The following is a 20947-nucleotide window of genomic DNA, read 5'->3' as shown; positions in this document are numbered from 1 at the left end:
GTATCAATTAATAATTCAGATTAATTCATAATAAGGGACTAAATGTTAAGGAAAATATTATAAAAGTAAATATAAATAATTCATAGTATCGTCTTTTCTAGAAAGATTTCTCATAAAACTGTTGAGAAAAAAAATAATTTATACAAAGCTCTATCCCTGTAGTTTTAATCTGACGGTAATTATTATTGCTCAGATTGGCATAAGAATAATCATTAAATAGATATTTAGTTACAGGCAACTGCCTCAAAAACCTAATAATCTGTTGGATCAATATCACAAGCATAGAACTATCATCCTTGTTTTTAATTTGAGAAGCAAGGAAAGCAGTTGCATGGTCATAATCAAAAAAGTATAATACTTTTGGTCTTTAATTAGTCTAAGCTTGGCAGGAAACAAGAGAGAAGCAAAACCACCATGAATAGCAAATTCTGCCTTAAGCACGAACAACTCTTTTACATCTAGAAGGAGTAATTTTATAAATATTTGGAGTATACATTTTTTATACTTAATAGTTCCACTTTTTTCCCAGACAAAGTAACATACAATTTCTATAATGAGAAAAAGTAAATGTCGCGGCTGAAGCAATAGAAGAAAAGATTTATCTGTAGAGTTAAATAATGAAACTTTTAAAAGTATGCTAACATTTTTTTTGATAGCTGAGGGAAGGATCAAACTCTTGCCAAGAATTTAAAAAGCACCAAACAATTATTTGGTTTTCACTTTCTTGTAAAATTGCCAAAGAACTTTTAGCTCCATATATTCACAATTTTCTTAAGTTTTAGCAGGGACAAAATGACCAGTTTAAAGTTTGTTGCCTCCTGTTGTATATTTTGTTCACTGATGTAGGAACTGACTTCGGTGTAAAAGAATTAAATAGCTTGCATGAATAGTCTTTCTTCTGCAGTGTATTTACCAGTTGGGTCCACAAAGCATAGTGACTTTCCCACCATTGATATATCAGGCTTCCTTATCCAGGAAGTACCTTGGCTGATGGATGATGGACCAATTCAGCAAAGCTATGCTCTAACACAGTGGTGCTCAACCTTCAGCCCACAGGCTGAATGCGGCCCTCAGGTCTCTACATGCATCTAAAAATTTGGTAGTTGGAGAGTAGTGGAATCATGAATTGCTGTGGTTTTCAGATCACACCAGCTGACTGACTCCACACTGGATCCAGCCTGCAGACTGACACTGCCCATGGGATCTGGCTCACAGATTGGCTCCATGACACCTACCTGGCCCCTGGGGCTAGAAGGTTGAGCACCCCTACTCTAACATAAAAGCATTTTAATTCTGGCAGTGGCTGCAAAGTGAAACCAACCCTCATTATGGAAAATGTCTCTCTTTTTGCAGGAATCGAAGTGCTTTACTTATTGGGAAGGCCAATAAGAATAACGAAGGACTTCATCTGGCACTTTTATTAACACCAGGCACATCTACATGTGTAAATGCTGCTGGATGGGTTTACTCCTCGGAAATTTGAGTGAGTATTTGGGAGCAGATTTGCTCCTATGCTGCTTGCCCCTCTGCAACAGCCAGGGGGACCTCCAGTCTCCCTCTGGGTGCTTAGCCAAGGGCTGGCAGGGAGCACAGGACCAGGAGATAGCTGTTTCTGGGTGGGGGCTGGGAGATTGTTCCCTGCCCGAGCTTCCTGCTGCTGGCACGGGCTCTGGTTGTGGAACCCAGGCTGGGACAATGTTCCCCTGCCCAGCAGGGAGCTCCCAGCCCTAGTTTCGCAATCACTATTGTGATCATGATCAAGATTGCAGACCCAGGGCCAGGGCCAGGGCCAGAAACTCCATGATGCTGGGGCAGGAGGACATTGTCCCAGCTTGGGCTGCACCTCCAGAGCCCACCCTGCCAGCAGGCAGCTCCCAGGGCAGGGAGCAATCTCCTGCTCCCTGCTGCCTGGATGACCAGGAGCAAATTTGCTCCTGGTTAGCTGTCTACACATGCCTTATTGCATAGTAACTACTCAGCAGTTAATTTGCTACCTGCATTTGCACCTGCAGGTAGCACATTAACTGCTGAGTAGAGCAAATTACTGTGCAGTAAGGGTCTGCATGTGTAGACAGTGATGCTTACTGTGCCATAATTTGATTTAGTGTACAGTAAAGTGTCTTGAGTCAATGCACACCGTGAGTAGTTCCTTACTACACAGGGGTTTCTGTGGAACCATTGATAAGAGTAATTTGGTATGTATTGTAAGGTCCTAAATATGTGTATTGTAAGGTCCTAACTATGTAGTCAACTGGGTTTGAGTTAAGATGTTATGTTTCCCTTTAATGCAAAGCAAAGAAGTTGAACCTGTTGCTGCAGTTTGCTAAATGGTTGGTCCTTGATGTGCCTCCCAGTTTTGAGTGGGCTGCATAAAGGGAAAGCAAGAGAGAGATTCCCCACTTCTGGGGATAAGGAATCGTCTTTCATATACCAACCAGTAATGAGAAGAGCTAGCTGGGTTTGCAGGACAGCTGGTGAGATATGCTGTACTCTTTAAAGGAGCATCATAGATTACTCTTTCATATGCAACCAAATGTATCTGCAGAGTACTTACTGATGCTTCCTTTGAAGTAATGGCACCACTGCCTACAACAAAATGATTGGATAAAGGCACAGCTTAGACCCTAGCAATTATGCCTGTTGTCTGCTAGCACAAAGATTATTTATAAATGCAAGATAAGAACCAAAAAGAAATCCTAAAGGAGAAAAAACTAGGTCAAAGTAAAGAGGTGAGGGGAAAAATAGAGAGAAGGGGTTGAAAGAGAAGTAAGCATTTAGAGAAAATGCAGGGAGGAATATATAACAGCAATACTGATATTTGTATCCCACCAACATTTTTGCATTGTGCCTCACTGAGTCTCACAGGGATGCATATGAAAATTGTATTTTGTTGGCTCACTGGACCACGCTACATGTGCACCTCTAACAACTTTTGGAAAACAAGGAGATTGTCTAAACTAGGAGTGCACTGATAAAGATTTTCTTGGCAAATACCGATAGCCAATTATTAACCAACCATATTGGCCAATGCCAATCAGATAACCAATTTACTTAAAAACAAACAAACAAACAAACAAACAAACAAATAAATAAATAAATATATAGGTGAGCTCTACAACTTCCTGCATCACATGCATCAGTGTCCTGGAACTTAAAAATGGTGGTGGGGGCACTTGAACTGAAGCTCATTGAATGAGCTTTAGTTTAAGCGCCACCACCACCATTTTTAAGTGCAGGACACTTTTAAGTGGACCAGAGCCAAGTGGGGAGTGGGCAGATGGAGACTGCCTTCTGTGGGCTCAGGGTTTTCCATTCTGCTGCCTTTGCCCCAGGAGCCCCACGCCAACTGCATGCCCCCCCCCCCAGCAGTGGGAGGCATAACTTCCCCCCCCCCACACTGCTGCTGCGTGGGCAGGGGAATGTGGCCAGTGCAGGACTCCCAAGGGAAAGGCAGCAGAGCAGAGAGCTCCAAGTTCACAGCAAGCAGCCCACATCCACTCTGTGCACAAATCTGGTGGGGCACATGCCCCCCCCCACACCCTTTGGATGAGCCAAGCTTGGCTCTGTCCTACTCCCCACCCTGGTCCCAGGTCCCATGCACTGTCTGGCTGGGCAGAGCCCCCAGTCACTGCCCCTGCCCCTGCCCCACTTCCTCCCTCACCATGGGGGCCTTGAACTGCCCCTCCATGCCCCTTCCCCTCCATGTCCCTTCCCTTTCATAGACTTCCCAGCAGGGAGTTGCTCTCCATGCTGCTTGGCTGTATTCCTGGCCAAGTGTATGCGTGCGGCTGCACACATGTACGTGGTGCTCCCTGCGTTTTGTTCCCCTGAGCCCCAAGCAGGCCCCTTTGCAGGGTAGAATGCTGCCCACCTGCAAGGGGAAACCCACTGTTTCCTGAGGGAACCCAGGAATCTGGGGGCCTTGCCCCCCACCCCCAGGAAAGAGGGAACCCAGGTGTCCAGGGCCCTGGCCAAAAGGCATAATTATTGGTAAACATTATCAGCTACAACAGCCAAAAAAAGCCAGTAGCCGATAATGTCATTTCTGCTTTTATCAGTGCTGATACAAAAGGCAACCAATATTTCAGTGCACCTCTAGTCCAAACTAAAATATTTCCTGGGACTTCCTTTTCTCTCAGATTTCCCTACACAGTTCCTAGTACCAGCGATACTCAAATTTTTACTTCATCGTCTTTAACATCCTGCAGGCGGGCTTGAAGTGAGCCTATAAACACTGCCAGTTTGCTCTACTCTACCTTGTGTCCTGTGGAAATAACTTGCAGCATGGTAGGAATTGCATAATTGTAAATTTTCTCTGGTCACCTTATCAGAATATATTTTACATCCTGAAGAGGTTGCCAGATTGTACATTACTTATTTTCTTAAACATATGCCCCATATATCAACCCCTTCCTGCTGGCAGATGCCTATGCTGCATAGCAATTTTCAGTTATTTATTCAGCTTTAACCCTACTGTAAACATCCTTAGCATCAATGCACAATAATTGCAGTGGGGAGAGTGCAGGTTTGCTGAAATAACCTGCAAGTGGGGAGATCCTGGCAGTAGGTAATAGAGAAGGTATTCTGTATTGTATTCAGCTAGCATTACTTATTGCAGAAGCCATATTATCCTACCCTTTGTACTTATTTATAGGATTTTCTTTCAGGATAGTTAAAATCATGGTTTTAGGTTTATTTTTCTTACCTTTCAATTCTTCCCTGCTTTCAGACACACTGTACATATTACTACATATCTGGCATTTTCTTGGCATAATCATTTAAATAAATTAGTTGATAAAGGAACTATAGTAAATTATTGAATATGAATAATTCTTTTAGGAAATCTGTATTCATTCTATGGGAATGACATCCTATTATGGGCTATGTTCTTTTGAAAAAATACAGCCTTAAATTGGACATTACTAAATTTGCCTGTAACCCACCCATTACATGTCACTTGTGCCAAGCTCCATTTTATTTAACACAATAATATATTAAAACATTATTAAGGTTATAAAGCCAAATATTCAAAAGTTAGAAAAGGCCAACACAAAGGTTGTCTGAGACATGTCATTTCAGCCCCCTTGGGCATCTGCAATAGAATATAGTCTTTAATTACATGATCACATACTGTTTTCCCAGAGGACCCTACCTCAATCACTTTCTAGGATGAATAGTGCTTAATGAGCACATATTTGATATTTTATTTTCTCCTCAATACTTTAATGTATGTTCTCTTCCATTTTTATTGCACATGGCTGAGACATTTCAAAGAAAGCAGAATTATTTTCCCCATAAGTCTTCTGTGTTGAACCTCACTAGAGGATCAAGTGTTTCACAAACGTTAATCAATTTATCTTTTATCTTTTATCCCCATATTGTAGCCATGTAACTGAGGCACAAAGACTAAGGTCAAAAGGGGCACTCACAATTACAGGACAAACCTAAGCATGATTTTTCAGAGTACAGCACAGTGCTGCTATTGGCAGAGTATTGGTAATATTGCCAATCTTATAGTCCATGTAAATTGGCACCTGCAGCTGGTGCCCCACTTGCCCACCTTTAGTTATACTACTGATAACAGCATAACTAGGGGCACTTTAGTTATACCTAAAACATGATATTTCAAAGTATTGAGCGAGAGACAGGGCTTCATATGTTTAAAGCATGGCTCCTTTTGACAAGCAGGCTAGTTGGGTGTACATAAGGGGATTTTTTATTGGTTTAGGTTCAAATGAAAAAGAAATTTTGGAGGATTTCAACTTTAAAGCCCACTTGTACCCCCCAAAAACCTTGATTGTTGGGTTTGAAATATCTTGCATGACCCAACATGAAATGTTTTATTTCATTTTGGAGTCATTTAGTCCTTTTGTAACCTTTCTTCTTTTACGTTATCTCTACTGTTAAATGAAAAATGCAGCTTAAAAACAAGACATCAAAAAGCTTTGTTTAAAAAAATGCTGAAATGAAACATTTAAGTCATTTCAAAACAAAATATTTCATTTTTGAAATGCCAAAATAAGATGTTTTGACATTTTCAATATTCCCACTCCCACCCTTTTTGGCTGAATCTATTTTCCAAATACAATCCAAAATCATGAATATTCTCAGTCTCCCTGAAATTTCTTTTTTTGGCAAATGTACTGAACTAAAATTCTCTTGGCTCTTCTCAGCCTTGCTGCAAACAAACCCCAGGGTCTCCAGTCAGACACCCAAAAAGAGAAGAGTACACAATTAATGGCCAGGTGGTCAGCATCACATAGGACCTCTCTGGGAGAATCAGGGATAGAATTCAGATCTTCAGGACAGAATTCAGGGCCTTAATCATGAAACTACTCTTAATCTTCCTGTACTCCATTGCCTTTTCCATCATAGACTTTTCAGTTTCTGCAACTAACAAAGCAAAGACAACATTTTCTTTTAATATACAACCCTAATACATGCCCACAGCAGGTTCTTTTTCTTCATTGAATAAGGCAGATATCTGTAGAAAAAATAGTATGTGATTATGTAAATAAAGATTGTATCATAAGATTGTTGAGTGCACACTTATTAATATCCTTTTAATGTATGCCTTTTTGTTTGTAATTCCTTAGATTTGGGGGGAAAAAACCAAAAACAAACTAAAAACACAGAAATCATTCCAAACTTTTTCTGCCCTGGTTTTGTTACCCATGGCTTCTCATTATGGTCTACTCAGGGTGCATCTACACGTAGCCCTATGGTGACGTAGTGACGTGCTACATTGCCAAATGGTGTTCTACTGCGGCATAGTGATCTGATAGGTCTACACATGATTCGCAGCTATCATTGTGATAGCAGCATGCTCCCCCATGTTAGCATGCTGCTACGGTGACATAGTGGCAAAATCTAACTGTGCACTGCACACATGGCACAGTAGGGGTGGTTACTACGCCGTGCTTCAGTACTTCCAAGAGGAAGTACTAAAGCAGGCTTGTTCAACATACGGCCCGCCAAGCCATTTTCTGTGGCCCGCGGTGCTATGATGGGAAATGATAGTAAACACTGTTTACTTTCGTTCCCACCCCTTGTCCCTCCCCCAGACCCTCAGCAGCTTCCTAATGGCTGCTGAAGGGCTGGGGAAGGGACAAGGTTCCCTCATGCACCACGTCAGCTTGATGTTGCCGACACAGTGCGGCTCCTCCCCTCCCCCCTCATTTCACGGTGTCCCTTCCTCACCCCACCCCTCCCTTCCTCATTTGCATGCCAGCTTCTCCCCTCTCCCACATTGCAGGGTTTCCGTTGCTAGCCCCGCCCCACCCTTCCTCATTTGCATGCTGGCCCCGCCCTGCGTGGGTCCCCACTGGCTGCGTGGGTTGGAGCAGGTCGCAGTGCAGTGGGTGGGCAGGCACAGGGGGTACGGATGTCAGCTTGGAGGGATGCTGAAGCCAGGCCTGCAGGAGATGCTGCTGCCACTGCTGCTGAAGCTAGCGCTGCTCCCGCCTCCCTGCATCCCCCCGTGCCCACAAACATCACACTGGGGGTGGTGATTTGCGGGCCCTGGGGAGGGAGGGACCCCTGCCTCTTGGGCTCGGGCTTGGGCTGCCCCGGGGAAGAGGAAGCAGGGGGGTGTCCCTGCACATCCCGCACCCCCCTGTAGAGTCCCCACATGTCCCCCTGGCTGCTGAGCCCAGGTGCGCAGGTGTGGGAGCATCCTCGAGGCCACCCAGGTGACAGGGAGCACATGGCGGGGTCAGGTGGCATCCCTTGACCCCTGCGACCCAGGCTGTGGCCGGACTGAACAGGCCGTGCAAGTGTCCATTCCTGCCAGCCCACTAGGTGATAAAAAGTTCATGATCCGGCCCCACATTCAAAAAGGTTGGACACCCCTTTACTAAAGCATGGTGTTGTAGCAATGTCACCATATAGCAACATGTAGATGCGCCCTCAGGCTATTAGTCACAGTCTTCTTTTTTTTCTTCCTACATCCCAGTCTCCCACTTCTTCTCCCTGTCTCAGCCAGTGTCTGTTTGCCCCTCCCTGGTTCCTTGTGTTATTTTTTTCTGTGTCAAGTCTCCAGGACTCTTCATTTCCCTCCTGGTTCTCAGTTCAAATCTCCTTAACCTCAAGTTTCTACCCTGGCTCTTAGTTCCTACCTACTTGTCCAGCTAGCCCCAGTTTTCTTTCTAAGCTTCCTTTCTAACTATACTAAATTCCAGTCCTACTATCCAATTTCCTTCCCCTTTCCAGCTTCCACTCCAAATCTTTCAATTTCCAACTTGTGTGCCCTAATCAACTCTCCTCTGCCTACTGTGTCCTCAGGGCCAGCTCTTGTCCTCCTGCATTTGAATCAAGCAGATTCCTCCCTAACACCATATGAGTCCAGCTGTAGAGCAGCTAGGGGTGAACAAGCAGGACACCAGCCCTGGGCACTGATTTAGAGAGGGGACCAGAATGGCAGCTTGGCTACCCTGGGGAACCCCCACCAGGGTGGAAGTAGCAGCCTGCATGCTATGAGTCTGCTGTGAGGCACAAGCAGCAGTAACAGCAGCAGCAGTGGACTATATATAGGAAGCTAAGACTCTCTAGTGCAAAGGTAGGCTGCTTTTTCCAGCTGCAGGCCAGGTCAGAGGTGGGCGGGCTGGCAGACACTAAAACTGCTGTTTGCCTCCATAGCAGCAATGGGAGATTGCTGCAACTGGTGCTTGTCCCCATGGTGACACAGGGAGAGTGCCCACAGCTGAAGCTCCCCACCACTGACTGTCACTGAAGCCCATGGCTGCAGGCTGGATCCAGTGGTTCAATGGGCTGGATCTGGCCCATGGCTCTAGTTTGCTGACTCCTGCTGTAGTGGCATCCACAACCCTCATTCTCCAGCACCCAGCGACCCCCAGGCCAGGGTGTCAGAACTCCTAGTTATATCTCTGGGATCCAGCAAGAGGAGAAGAGAAACTCTGAGCACCTTACTTTCATTACTGTGCTCAAAATCAGAACCAGCATGGCCTGGAAACTGCAATTGTAGAGAAACTCCTGCTTCAGTTCAGTCTGGATTATGCTCAGGGTGGATGGAATCTTTGGGGAATTTAGCTGCAAGGCTCTAGCAAGTCTCTCCTAAATGTGTGCATTCCAATTTTTCAAAGGGTTATCATTTGCCAAGTTAGACAGAATTTCAAAAAAAGAGCAAAAGATAAAGGCTGCTACCCTGCCAAATCTCAGGTCACAGAAAAGATCCACATGTCCATTTTTAGAAACAACTCTAGCAGTCCAAAGTAGCCAGGACCCACAGGGCTTCCCAGGTCCATGGCTTCAGAACAATGCCAGGTAGGTGGGCCCAGACCTGGGGAAAAACTTTCAGAGAGAATTTTTAAAAATTGGGTGTTTGCTCCAAATCAGAATAAAACTCATTACAAAATACTGAAGTCCTCTGCAAAACAGAATTACTTTTCTCCACAGCTCAAGTTAGTGTGACATTAAGCCACTAATGGCAGAGATAGGGATAGGGAATGGTTAAGATAGGGAGCAGAATCCAGAGCTACATTTTCCTTTGAGAGATGCCAAAATATTCTTTCTTTATGAGAAAATCTTTCTTGTCTCATAGGTTTATATTGCATTGGAAACTGTTTTCCCTTCTTTAAAATCTTGAGTTTATTGGGGATTAGAAATATAAATCAGCATAACTTCATTCATTACTATGGGACCTAGCCTCAGATATTCACCTCCTATTAATAGAAGTACATACTGGATGTATCTACATGTTCATTATTGTGCCATAATTATGACGCATTAGGTTTAGAACCTTTAATTACAGGTCAATATGTCGTAATTGGCACTACTGCACAGTAGTGCCGGCACATGCTTTCTTTGTGATGCTAATACGCAGTAGACTAATTCTACTGTGCATTAGCACAGTTTTTGCCTTCTATGCTAATGCACATTAGAATTAGACTATTAGGTCTTTAGCATCTCGTGTAGATGCGCCCATTTACAGGGTGCACCTACGTGTGCAAATGTTGCAGGGTGGGTTTACTCTACAGTAAATTACTCTAGCTTAAATCCACCTCGGCATGGGCGACTGGTGCCTTCTGATACTGGAGTGGCACCAGTGGCTGATCACTGATTGAGGGGGTCCTGGTTCTCTCTGCAAACCCGCTTCTCTCAGCGCCCCCACAATCTCAAGGGGGGCACCAGCTGTTGCCCCCCACTCCCCGACTGGCGAGGGCCAATCTCAAGGGGGGGCACATGCCCCCTTGTGCCTGCCTTTGCATTGCCTATGCACCCCAGGCAGGCATCTACATGTGGGGATTCAGAAGCAGTAGTCTGCTCCTGCCCACACCAGCCCTGTACCAGCCTCCTGTAGCAGCTAGGGGAAGCTCTAGGCTCCCTCTTGGTGCTAACACAGGGGCTGGCAGGGAGCAAGGGGAGACCGCTGCCTCCTGGTGGGGACTGGAAGATTGTTCCTTGCCCCCTGGAGCTGCCTGCTGCTAGGGCAGGCTCCAGTGGTGGAGCCTGGGTGGAGACAATGTCCCCTCTGCCCTGGCACTAGGAAGCTCCTAGCCCCAACTCCCTGATTGGGGACAGGGGGCTTGGAAAGAGCTGCAGAGGAGGGGCAGGTCCCAGCTCTCTGCCTCAATCCACCAGTGGGGTAGCTAGCAGTGAGCCCTTGGCTGGGTGAGGATTCCCCACCCAGCTGGGGGTTTGCTGCTAGCTTCCCCACTGGTGGATTGGAGCAGGAGGCTCCCCTGCAACTCCCCTGCAGCTCTTCCTGTCCTGTCTCCCCTGCAGCTCTTCCAAGTCCTGCACCTCATTTGTTCAATTGGGAGAACCTGGATGTTTCCAGCCAGCTCCAGGCTGCATGGGGAAGTCTGCATGTGCAGCCTAGCACTGGCCGGGGACTCCCCAAAATGGGACAATTCCCAGATACCTCCAGGATGCATGTGAAGACTCCCTTGCTGGCCAGGAACAGTCCTGGTCAGGGGCAGGTCCCAACCAGCTCCAGGCTAGGCAGGGAATTCTTGCCATACAGGGAGCTCCCAGCCCCCACTCTGTGTTCATGGACCATGGGCTGGGAGCTCCCCACTGCCAGGGCAGGGGTACATTGTCCCCATGTGGGCTCTGGAGGCAGAGCCCACCCTAGCAGCAGGTAGCTCCTGGGGGCAGGGAGCACTCTCCCACCCTCTGCTGCCTGGCTGACAGGGGACAAAATTCCTCCTGGTCAGCTGTCAACATGTGCTGTACTGTGCACTAATTACTTGGCAGTTAATTTGCTACTTGTATCTGCGGGTAGCAAATTAACTGCCAAGTAGAGGAAATTACTGTGCAGTAAGGGCTGGCACATGTAAACGGTGATGCTTACTATGCAGTAATTAGTCTACTGCACAGTAAAGCATCTCATGTAGCTGTCCCCACAGACTGGCAAGTGCCACTCTACTGATATCATTAATATAACAGTGGTCAAACTACAGGACCTTTCAGGTCTGCTTTCTAATGCAAAATAAACAGTTCGTTGGGCACAGCAGATCTATGAACTGGAAAACTTTACTTCATATTTATCTCCAGAGATTAAATTATTCCTGTTACAACACAGAGGTAGGGCAGTAGAACCTAGGTAGTTTGTGGGGTTAGGCTCATGAAAATAAAGATTTGCAAGGCAGATATAGCCATAACAAACAGCTGCACATGACTAGGGAGTTGCTACAACTGATTGCTGCAGCTTTTATTTCAAATGGCAATATTTCTCTAATCAGCTACCCAGGACTACTGATGAGCTCCAGCTGATTGGAGCAGCAGTGCTCTTTGAAGTAAAAGTGGCATCAAACAGTTGAACAGATCATGCTTTATTTGATGACCCACGAATTATTATACGAATGCTACTATATCACAATCATTGTGGTTATGTCTACGCTACAGCAGCAGCGTGCCCTGGCCAGGACACTTCTGAGCATGCCTCACCCACCTGGACACACAGAAGAGTGCTGGGAAAAATGCTCCATTATGGCCATCTGCAACTGCTCCTGAGATCTCAGTCTCTTTCATGCTTAAGAGTGGCAGCTGGAGAACACCCTGAAGCAGCCTCACTAGTGTACTTCTGGCTTTGCAGTTTGGGTATAGCATTCGTGTGGATGCTCTGCTGTGCTACTGCATTGTAGACATGTCCCATGGACCTCTGAGTGTTCCACCACCGCACTCACCTTATTGTGACATCTCTTACATGCTGTGTATTTTCTACCCAAGTCTTGCCATATTCCCTCCTGCCTTAAGCTGGGGACCTAGAAGAAGTAATTATTGCAAGTTTTGTTATAGAGAAAATATTACTAATGGCAGCATTGTCAAGAATGAAAACTCAGAGAAATCACAAGACTACCATAAAATTCATGACATTTAAAAAAAAAAGACTACATCTTGAGTAATTTTAATTGCCAACTGGTTTCTGGGTTATGTACTTGCTTAATCCTTCATACAAACATGAGTGAGGCAGTGGGATAGACTGCCTAGGGAAGTTGTGGACTCAAACACTGGAGGTACTCAAGAAGAGGTTGGACGGCTTCTGGTCAGGGATGATCTCGGCATAGCTATGTCTGTGTTCTACTATGGATATTTCCTGTGCTTCTAGGTTTTGCTGGTTGCCCCTGCCCCCCTCCCCTGCTTTCTACTATATGTGTCAGGGTGTTTTTAAGCTTTCCTCAGAGGCATTAGGTGTTGGCTACAGCCAAGGCTGGGGACTTTGGCTGGGTTGTGCCAGTGCTCTTGCTTGACCAAAGCCAGAGGTTCCTAGCAGAGGGTCTTGCCCCTCCAGGCAGGGTCATACCAATCATCATATTGGAGAGCAGGAAGGAATTTTACCTCATGGGAAGATTGGTGTGGACTGTGGGGGGTTTCGATCTCCTCTGTAGCTGGGAGTATAACCCTCTACCCAAGATCTCTTGAGCATATATTGACAATATTTCATAGAAGCAGGGTATTAGCTGCTGTGGTTCCCCTGCTTTACCTGTGGCAGGCTAGAATGTTAGGTTTGTGTTATGTCAGAGTTATGTCTTATGTAGAGTTATGTCTTATGTTTAAATTATGGTTTGTATGGGATGGCGTGGATAGGAATGATCCTGCCTCAGGCAGGGGGTTCGACTAGATGACCTCTGGAGGTGCCTTCCATCCCTATTTCCCTATGATTATATCATTTTATGATTCTATGAGGAATAGGGTACAAAATATTGGATCCAGGCTAGCTCCTATACTGGAAGCAAAGTAACCATGTAAATGCAGTGCTGTACCTGTGCCAATATGCTCTGCTGAAGAACATCAAGACTCACAATAAAATTATGGGAATGGGGCAGTGCTGTACTAGTAAATACATTTGTTCTACTGAGTCCCTCAGTATTGCAGATTTAACAACTCCAACATACTCTCTTTAGGGCAAAAGGACTCAGGGGAAGATCCCTTTGCATCCTGCATTAAGAACTGAAAGCACAAGCGTGTAGCTGTGTGGCCTACATTATATGAAGCAGAGCATTGCCCTCAAGAGCAATAGGTTCCCCATTGAATGGTTGAAATGAGCCATTATGCAAGCTGTCAGTGTTGATGATGTATCTTTATTTTAGACATCCTTCAATGAAAGTCAAGCTAAACCCTATTGTACCATATTTTAGATTGCTTAAGATATTGTGGTGCCAGTTTTCATTATTATTGATGCTAAACACTTTAAGAATATTTCTGGCTTGTATAAAAGGTCTTGAAATATTTCAATGATTTATGAAGCAAATAGCCTTGCTGGATATCTGTGAAATGCCCCTGATGGATTCAGTGAATGCAGAAGTAAGCGCCCATTATGTTACCTAGAACATAGTATCTTACTGGTTTTTGTTCCATTAACAAGCTGTGAAAAAGTCATGACAGTGCTTTTAGCTGTAAAACATTTTAGAGTGTACTCTGTTTTTAGAAGATTTGTACTCTGTTTTTAGAAGATTAATTCTACCTGAAATAGCGTGGCAAATGATAAACAACTTAAAAGACAGAGGAGGTATCATATTACTACTCAAAAGAGGCTTGGATCATGTGTTGTGTAGCATCTCAGAAAAAATGTTACCATATCACAGGATAGGATTTAACTTGTTTGCACTGCTGGACTTGCCAGACTCTCCTCTCAGAACAGAGTTCAGAAAAGTGAAATAATTTCCTTCCTGGGTAAAAACATAATCTGAAAAAAAACCTCCTACTTTTCCCCCTCTGAGCATCCTACCAACCATTTTCACTGATTCCTGGGATAACCTCCTCCTCACAATAACCCTCAGTGCCCTCTGTCTGCTTGTATATAAAATGGCTGAGCTTGGTTTTCCCAGAACTTTAACCTTCTTCTGTCTGTTCCATAAATGTTGCCAATTTTCATGAGAAAGGGAGGAGTTTTGAATGGAGTCTATTATCAGTTGGCCAAAGCAAGCTGGTAATTAGTGACTGGGTTGTATAGTTGAAGGTCTGGTCTATACGATCTCTGTGTGTCAGCATTTAGAACAAAAGCTCACACGTGCAGACACAGATGCACTCACGCGTGCGCGCGCACGCGCACACACACACACACACACACACTCTTTTTTATATCAGAAAAGCTCATCTTGGTATGCTTGGCTGGCTGGACCTAAACTTGAGTGCCTGGATATATAGCTCATAATAAATACCATTGCATAACATGAATTGTAAAGAAATAGTTTCCCTTTTTTCCAATACACTGAGGAGGGACAGGAAACATTGTATTAGACCATGTGTAGATGAAATGAGGGGCGTGTATACATGACACTTAAAAGTGGGCTAAATGCTTTTGCATTGCTTTAATGGTGTCGGTGTTTGCACACCTCAGTGGCATATTGCACGTTAATTCCAGCCGCTGTAGGAAATTCAGCAGTGTAATACGCCTTAAATGACTTGAGGAGCTGCAAACTAAAACTCCTCAAAGGAGTGCGAAGCACTGGGCTCTGTGCAGCTCCATGGCTCTGCAGGAAGCCCTGCAGGCAGCCTGGCAGCAGCCCAGGAAGGCAAGCTCTGCCCAAGAAAAGTGGCGAGCCTGATGTTCCCCCCACACCCTGGAGACTGCCTGAGCTGCATGGAAGCTGCTTCCCTCCGCAGCTGTGGTGCCTCTTAGGACCGCCTTAGCCGGGTGCCTGCAGGTGGGTGCCACCTGAGGGGGGCTGCTGCTGCCAAGAAGGGAAGCACCAGCCCCCCTACTGCAACCCAGGAACCGCTCTGCCCGCCGGCAGCTCGCCCTCCCCTTCCTGCCATCGGAGAAGCAGGTAAGTGCAGGGTACGTGCATGACACGGGGGTTCATTTCACCCTAAATTGAAGCGTTGGTTTTAAAAACGTTAATTTACACACACCCTTAAAGAAACTGTAGTTTAAACACCAGTGAGCAAACTGATTATTTTTGCGCACCTAATTTTGCATACTTGAAGCCATGGGACATGTAAAATCATAGTTGTCCAAAACACTTGGTTGCTCAAATTTAGAGGCTAGTTTTGTAAAATGGATGCAAAAAGTCCACAGTGAAATTGGAAACATTTTTCAGATGACTCCAATGTGAGATGTGAATTCAAGGACAGCGGCTCTTCTGTTATATGCGCATACCATACTTTATAGACTGTGTAAACTTGCTTATCCATGAACTACTATAATTCATGATAGATTATTAAAAATACATGAAAGATATTAAGAACTGCATAGATTACTGAAAGGATTTTAAAATAAAAAAGCTTCAGCCCTTGTTATTGTCATTTTACTTTCCAGCGCATTTAAGATAAAACATGGTCTCAGTGCTCTTCTTGTCTCTTCTTATATGTTTGTGTTTTCTTTCTTGTTTACTTTATAGTAACGGAGATAAGCACTGGTGACCTAAAACTTCAGGCAAACTCAGACTGACATTTTGATAGGTACAGTAATGCAATGTATTCCCAACTTAAGCATTATTTTCTTGAATAAGACCTGAGTGGGAAATTGTTTTCCCATGCTGTGATCCTTTTTGAGATTTCAAAAAAATTTAAGGATGAAATCAGAACTTTTCAAAGTGTTTTTAACAGTGAGAACGAGAAAGAGTGAGAGAGAGAGAGAAAGAGAGAGTAAGAGAGGCCCAGGTTGGCAATATAGCCAGCAACCTAGTGGCACTCACCCAAGAAGTAGGTGGCTCAAGTTCAAGTTCTGGGTATAAAAAATGCAATGTACGAGTCATTTTGTACCATGGGTTTCTCCGGGGAAATGAAGCCCAGCTGGGGAATCTAGCTCAGAGGGAAGAATGGGAGGAGACTGGATATAAACACCACCACTCCCATGTAGCACTGTAGCAGAAATAAAAAAAACCCAACAACCTTGGTTTTCAGTATAAAAAATTGGATTTTTCTCAGAAAGTTTTATTGTTTTAAATGCTTCCAGTTTATTGATGCAATTTTTCCAAAAAAAGTTTCTTTGGGGAGCAGATACTTACTTTGGGTGGGTTGGGGGGGGGGTGCTGTTTTGTGCTATTAATGACCAATTTATATGTTCAAATCCTTGACCACTCCCCACAGTGACGAAAATGGAAAAAAGTAAGGATAACAAGTGGAGAAGATGATGATTATAATGACTGTGAAGAATGGATGAGGTGAATGGCATCAGACATTTGTTCTAAATATAGAAGTAAATTGTAGAGTCCAGGCTCCTCAACCTAACTGAGCATATTCGACTTCCTTCCAGCTCCTGAAGTAAACATCTCTAGTAACTCCTCCTTGCAAAGGAAGTGGGTCAGGATATGCATACATAGGGATAAGAATTAATATTAAGAATTAATATCTCACACAGCTCTATTCCTGAGTGGTTGGTAGCCAGTTCCTGTAATATACTATGGCTTACATGCCAAGAGAGCTACATAACCGGGGTTTGTGACTGGACCCAGCAACTTAAAAAATCATGGTGGAACTGCTGGGATAGACGAAGACAACAGCTAAGATTAGTCAAATTGAGTCACTCTCTGCTATTTAAAAAAAAACAGATTATTTTGTATGGTGGGGTGGCAAACAGGGGCACCTATTCTTTCTTTAGAAGTACTATACCTTTTATTTCTAATTTGAGGTCTTCATCTCTTTCATTTTCATATATACAACTGTGCAATGAGTTCAAGTAAATCTTCCCTCTCTCCCCCTCTCACTCACTGGATGATTACCCTCTGGTAAGACCAAACAGCCACCTGCGCTATCATGGATTACTCCCTCCCCCTGCAATCTTAAAAACCCTTATCCTTTTATAACTAATGGATGATACTTTTTGTACAATTATAGTGACATTTGCAAAATGATACTACTTTAAAATATGATGTTATTCTTCAAATGAGCTGCATAGTAAAAAAAAAAAAAGAAACTTATTTACAAAAACATAAATGTCAAATACACATTCAGATGTTTCTGTAAAGGCAGACAATGATGCAAAGAGATGACTTATTCCATTGAATACAGTGAAAATTTTACCAGGGACTTCAGTGGGGTCAACATTGGGTCTAAGAAACTGGTGTAAAAGTCCTGATTCAACAAACAGTCCTGTTCAGGAAAGCACTTAAGTATGCATTGAACTTCAGTCAGGCACTTAAATCCTAAGGCATTTAACACCTACTTAGACATAAGCCTATGCTTAAGAGCTTTCCTGAATAGGGCCAGATTTATAGACCTTGCTAAACTGAGGCCTTAAAGTTCCAGTGAAGGGTTCATTAAAATTCAGACACAGAAACACAGATATAGGTGGGAAAATCACTTTTGTAATGTAACTCAGCTATCTTCTTTAATTGGTATCTTATCATTTCTTCATCATTCATCTGTACAGAAAGTAAATGAGTGGCTGGCAGCAATTTAAAGGTGTGAACAGAGGGTTAGGCTTTAACTAGGGATGACGGTACATTCTAAAAGCTAGATTAAATTTGTAAGGAATTTTTTGGCTGAACAAAAAACGTATTCCACAAAACTATCAAAAGGTTGCCAAATTCTGGTTCCACCGTTGCATTGCTTTCACAGTTGAACTCTCATTGGATTTAAAGGGAGCTCAAGATGCATAGAGAATGCAGGATTCTGCCCTCTGTTTATAGACACCTCAGGTCACATATCAATGCTTTCACTAAAAGTCATAAGGAATTTAGGAAAAAGACTTAAATGCAGTCAATGGCAGTTTTATAATTAGTCTCATAAACCTTTTAGCAACCATTCTGATATATGTAGGTATCTATCTAGCATGATGGCATGCTTTTTTTGTTTTATTGCTGGCCTTCTTTAATGGTCTGTGATAAGGTAAGTGTACAGATTTATGCCTCGCTATGGAAGAGACCAATAGAACATGTTTTGTTTAAATTCATAAAGAGCTGTATAGAGATTTGGTCTTTGAAAGATTAGGTAATGAGTACGAGAAATAGATGCAGATAAAATATGACTTCCTTTGCATAGCATATTTCAGGGAATCATTAATTCACCTGAATATGACCATGAGTTATGATCAGAGTATTGTATTAGAATCCCTAGAAGAAAGGGATTTAGATATACTTGTAAAGTTAAATATGATAGAATAGTAAAATATTGATTGTTTACCATAAACAATGCAGTAGGGCATCTAGAACTTGTTTTCCAGGTGGAAGATAATGCAATAATTAATATATAGCTTCATTTTATTTGTGCGAATGTATTTTTGTGTAGAGGCATAAAATATTTTCATTTAGGACTGATTCATGTCTACAGCTGAATTATGAATGTTCACTTTGTGCAGGTGCCTTCTATCACTCAGACTAAAACAAGCAATGTTTTCTTCCTTCCTTTTGACAGTAAAATACAGGAACCAACAGTAAAGCAGTACTTTGGTTATAAAAGCTGGTGACTAAAATTAGACTTCTGACCTTCTGAATTGCATTCACTGTTCACCAATGATTATGTCATTAGAAATTAATTAGATAGTCAATGAGGTGAATCTTCAAATCAAAGCTTCCACTTTGAAATTCTAAATAATTTTTTTCACTTGTGGAATTACTGCAATATTTAATAACTATGCTGTTATATAGCTGGGTTGTTGCTATGAAAAATAGTTCCCTTGTGGTCATATCTTTCATAGTTTGTGCACTTAAAAAAATAATTCTATTAATGTTAGGAATGTTCAGACCTGATTCATATTGCCTATGCAAGTTACAATGGGACTCCTTGTGCAGTATGTCATTGTCCAACATAAGCAGGGTGGCAGGATTGGGCCCTAAACAAAATATGTTATTGTTCTTTGAGGGAAAGTGATTTTATACACACACACATGAACTTAAACAACAAATACTTGCATTTCCTACTCACGAAGCTCTTGAATTTAATATAATTTATTATGAAATACATAAGTCTATTCTGTCACACACTGCCAGGCTCTGCAAGCATTTCCTGTTTTAGTTTGGGGGATTTTCAGAGGCTGCTTGGTTCTGGCTTAGACTTTGAGCCAGGAAATGGGAGAGTTGAATACACTTTGCCCTTTGGAATGAAGGTGTGGAGCACACCAGAATAGCCTCACTGCCATAATTGTGGGGTTGGCATAGGAAGGTTGGACTTAGTTTTCCACAGGAGCCTAGATAGAGGTGCAGCGCCAACGTTGACATACCCATGCCCTGGAAAGACATTCTGTATGAAATATTACAAACACTTTTGAAATGCTCCAAACAGTGGAAGTACAGACACACCCAGAAAAGAGTACTTGAAAATGGCAAGAATGCTTAAAAAATGATCCTCAAAAAAATGAAGAATGTCTTTGAAGCAGTTCCTTTAAGGCGCTTCCTAAAAATCTATATGTAAGGACGTACTTAAATTGCAGCAAGGCAAATGGTTTTTGTGGCCCGCTCACAGCATACAGAGCCCATATTGTGTGGGCATTTCACAGCAGCCCTGCCCCTCGGTGCTGATTGGTGGAGAGGCCCAGGGGGGAGAATGAACGAGGTGGGGGGCTACCATCTTGTTTGCTGCCTGCCCTTTGTGCCACCCCACACCTTGACGCTGATTGGTGGAGAGGCCCCAGCGGGTGTAGGAGGGATGAGGGGGCAGCCACTATCTTGTCTGCTGCTCTTTGCGCTGCACCACCAGCTGGCACCTTCCCTCCTGGCAGCAAGGAAACCTGGCTCGCACTGGGAAGCCAGCATTTTATTTTTATTAAGTTTTTTTTTGTGTTGATTTTGCTGATTTTGTGGAAAATCCTGGATTTCATGGTTGCTGTGAAATCTGCAAAACCATGAATTAAGTAGGTCCCTATCTATATGTGTTAGTGGAGCATGACAGAAGGCTGCATGGTCTTCTGGCATCTCACAACTCCTTTCCCAACTCCCCATGGAGGTTTCAAAATCCAAGAATCACGCAGGGATTCCTATTATTCAACCAAGGGGCTGGAATGAGAAGGATTCCTTGCACACCAGAAATTCCCAAAGACAGATGTGTCCTTGGTATGCCAAATTCTAACAAGTTGAGGTTGTGGGTGTTTTTGCACTTCGCAAAAACATTGCCAACTCCTGCCCTATTCTGCCTCCTGGCTAGAGAGCTACATGCTGTTGCAGTGATTTTGAAGCACTCAAGAGATGGGTTGGAGAGGGCACAATTAGAGGCTACCCAGTAGCATCATAACACTCCAAAGTGGAGCAGAATTTGAAGTGCTTCCGAGGCATGCCTGCGCAAGGCTCTGAAATGTCTACTCATATTTATAGGATGCATTTTACTGTTCAGCTCTGGTACTGCATGACAGAGCTACAGTCTCCAGGGATGGAGTAACTCCTTTGCTTCCGACAGAGCATGGCGATAATCTTGCCTACTTCTTATTTGGCCTACCCTAGTATTATGATGGCCACCATCTTGGCCAACACATTAAAGCCGAAGTCAGGGATATCAAAAGCTAAAAGCATAAGCCTCTATAAGGAAAGACCCACTTCTATCTCTGAGGGCTGTAACAGACTTACATTTGTTGAGTTTGGGCATGGAGGGGGACATATACGATGATTAA

General features: G+C 43.6%; 1 long non-coding RNA gene across 1 annotated transcript in view; it reads left to right on the top strand.

Annotated features, from left to right (window-relative positions):
• Positions 1 to 15682, top strand: part of LOC109285800 (uncharacterized) — a 69587-nt gene extending 53905 nt beyond the window's left edge. Inside the window, exons 2-3 of the long non-coding RNA XR_002093651.2 lie at positions 1354 to 1483; positions 11869 to 15682. This is a non-coding gene — a long non-coding RNA (uncharacterized LOC109285800). The remainder of the gene's footprint in view (positions 1 to 1353; positions 1484 to 11868) is intronic.
• The last annotated feature ends 5265 nt before the right edge of the window (positions 15683 to 20947 follow it).

This window comes from Alligator mississippiensis, chromosome 5 (genome assembly GCF_030867095.1).
Source record: "Alligator mississippiensis isolate rAllMis1 chromosome 5, rAllMis1, whole genome shotgun sequence".
NCBI lineage: Eukaryota > Metazoa > Chordata > Crocodylia > Alligatoridae > Alligator > Alligator mississippiensis.
This window is presented reverse-complemented; position numbering and strand designations above follow the sequence as displayed.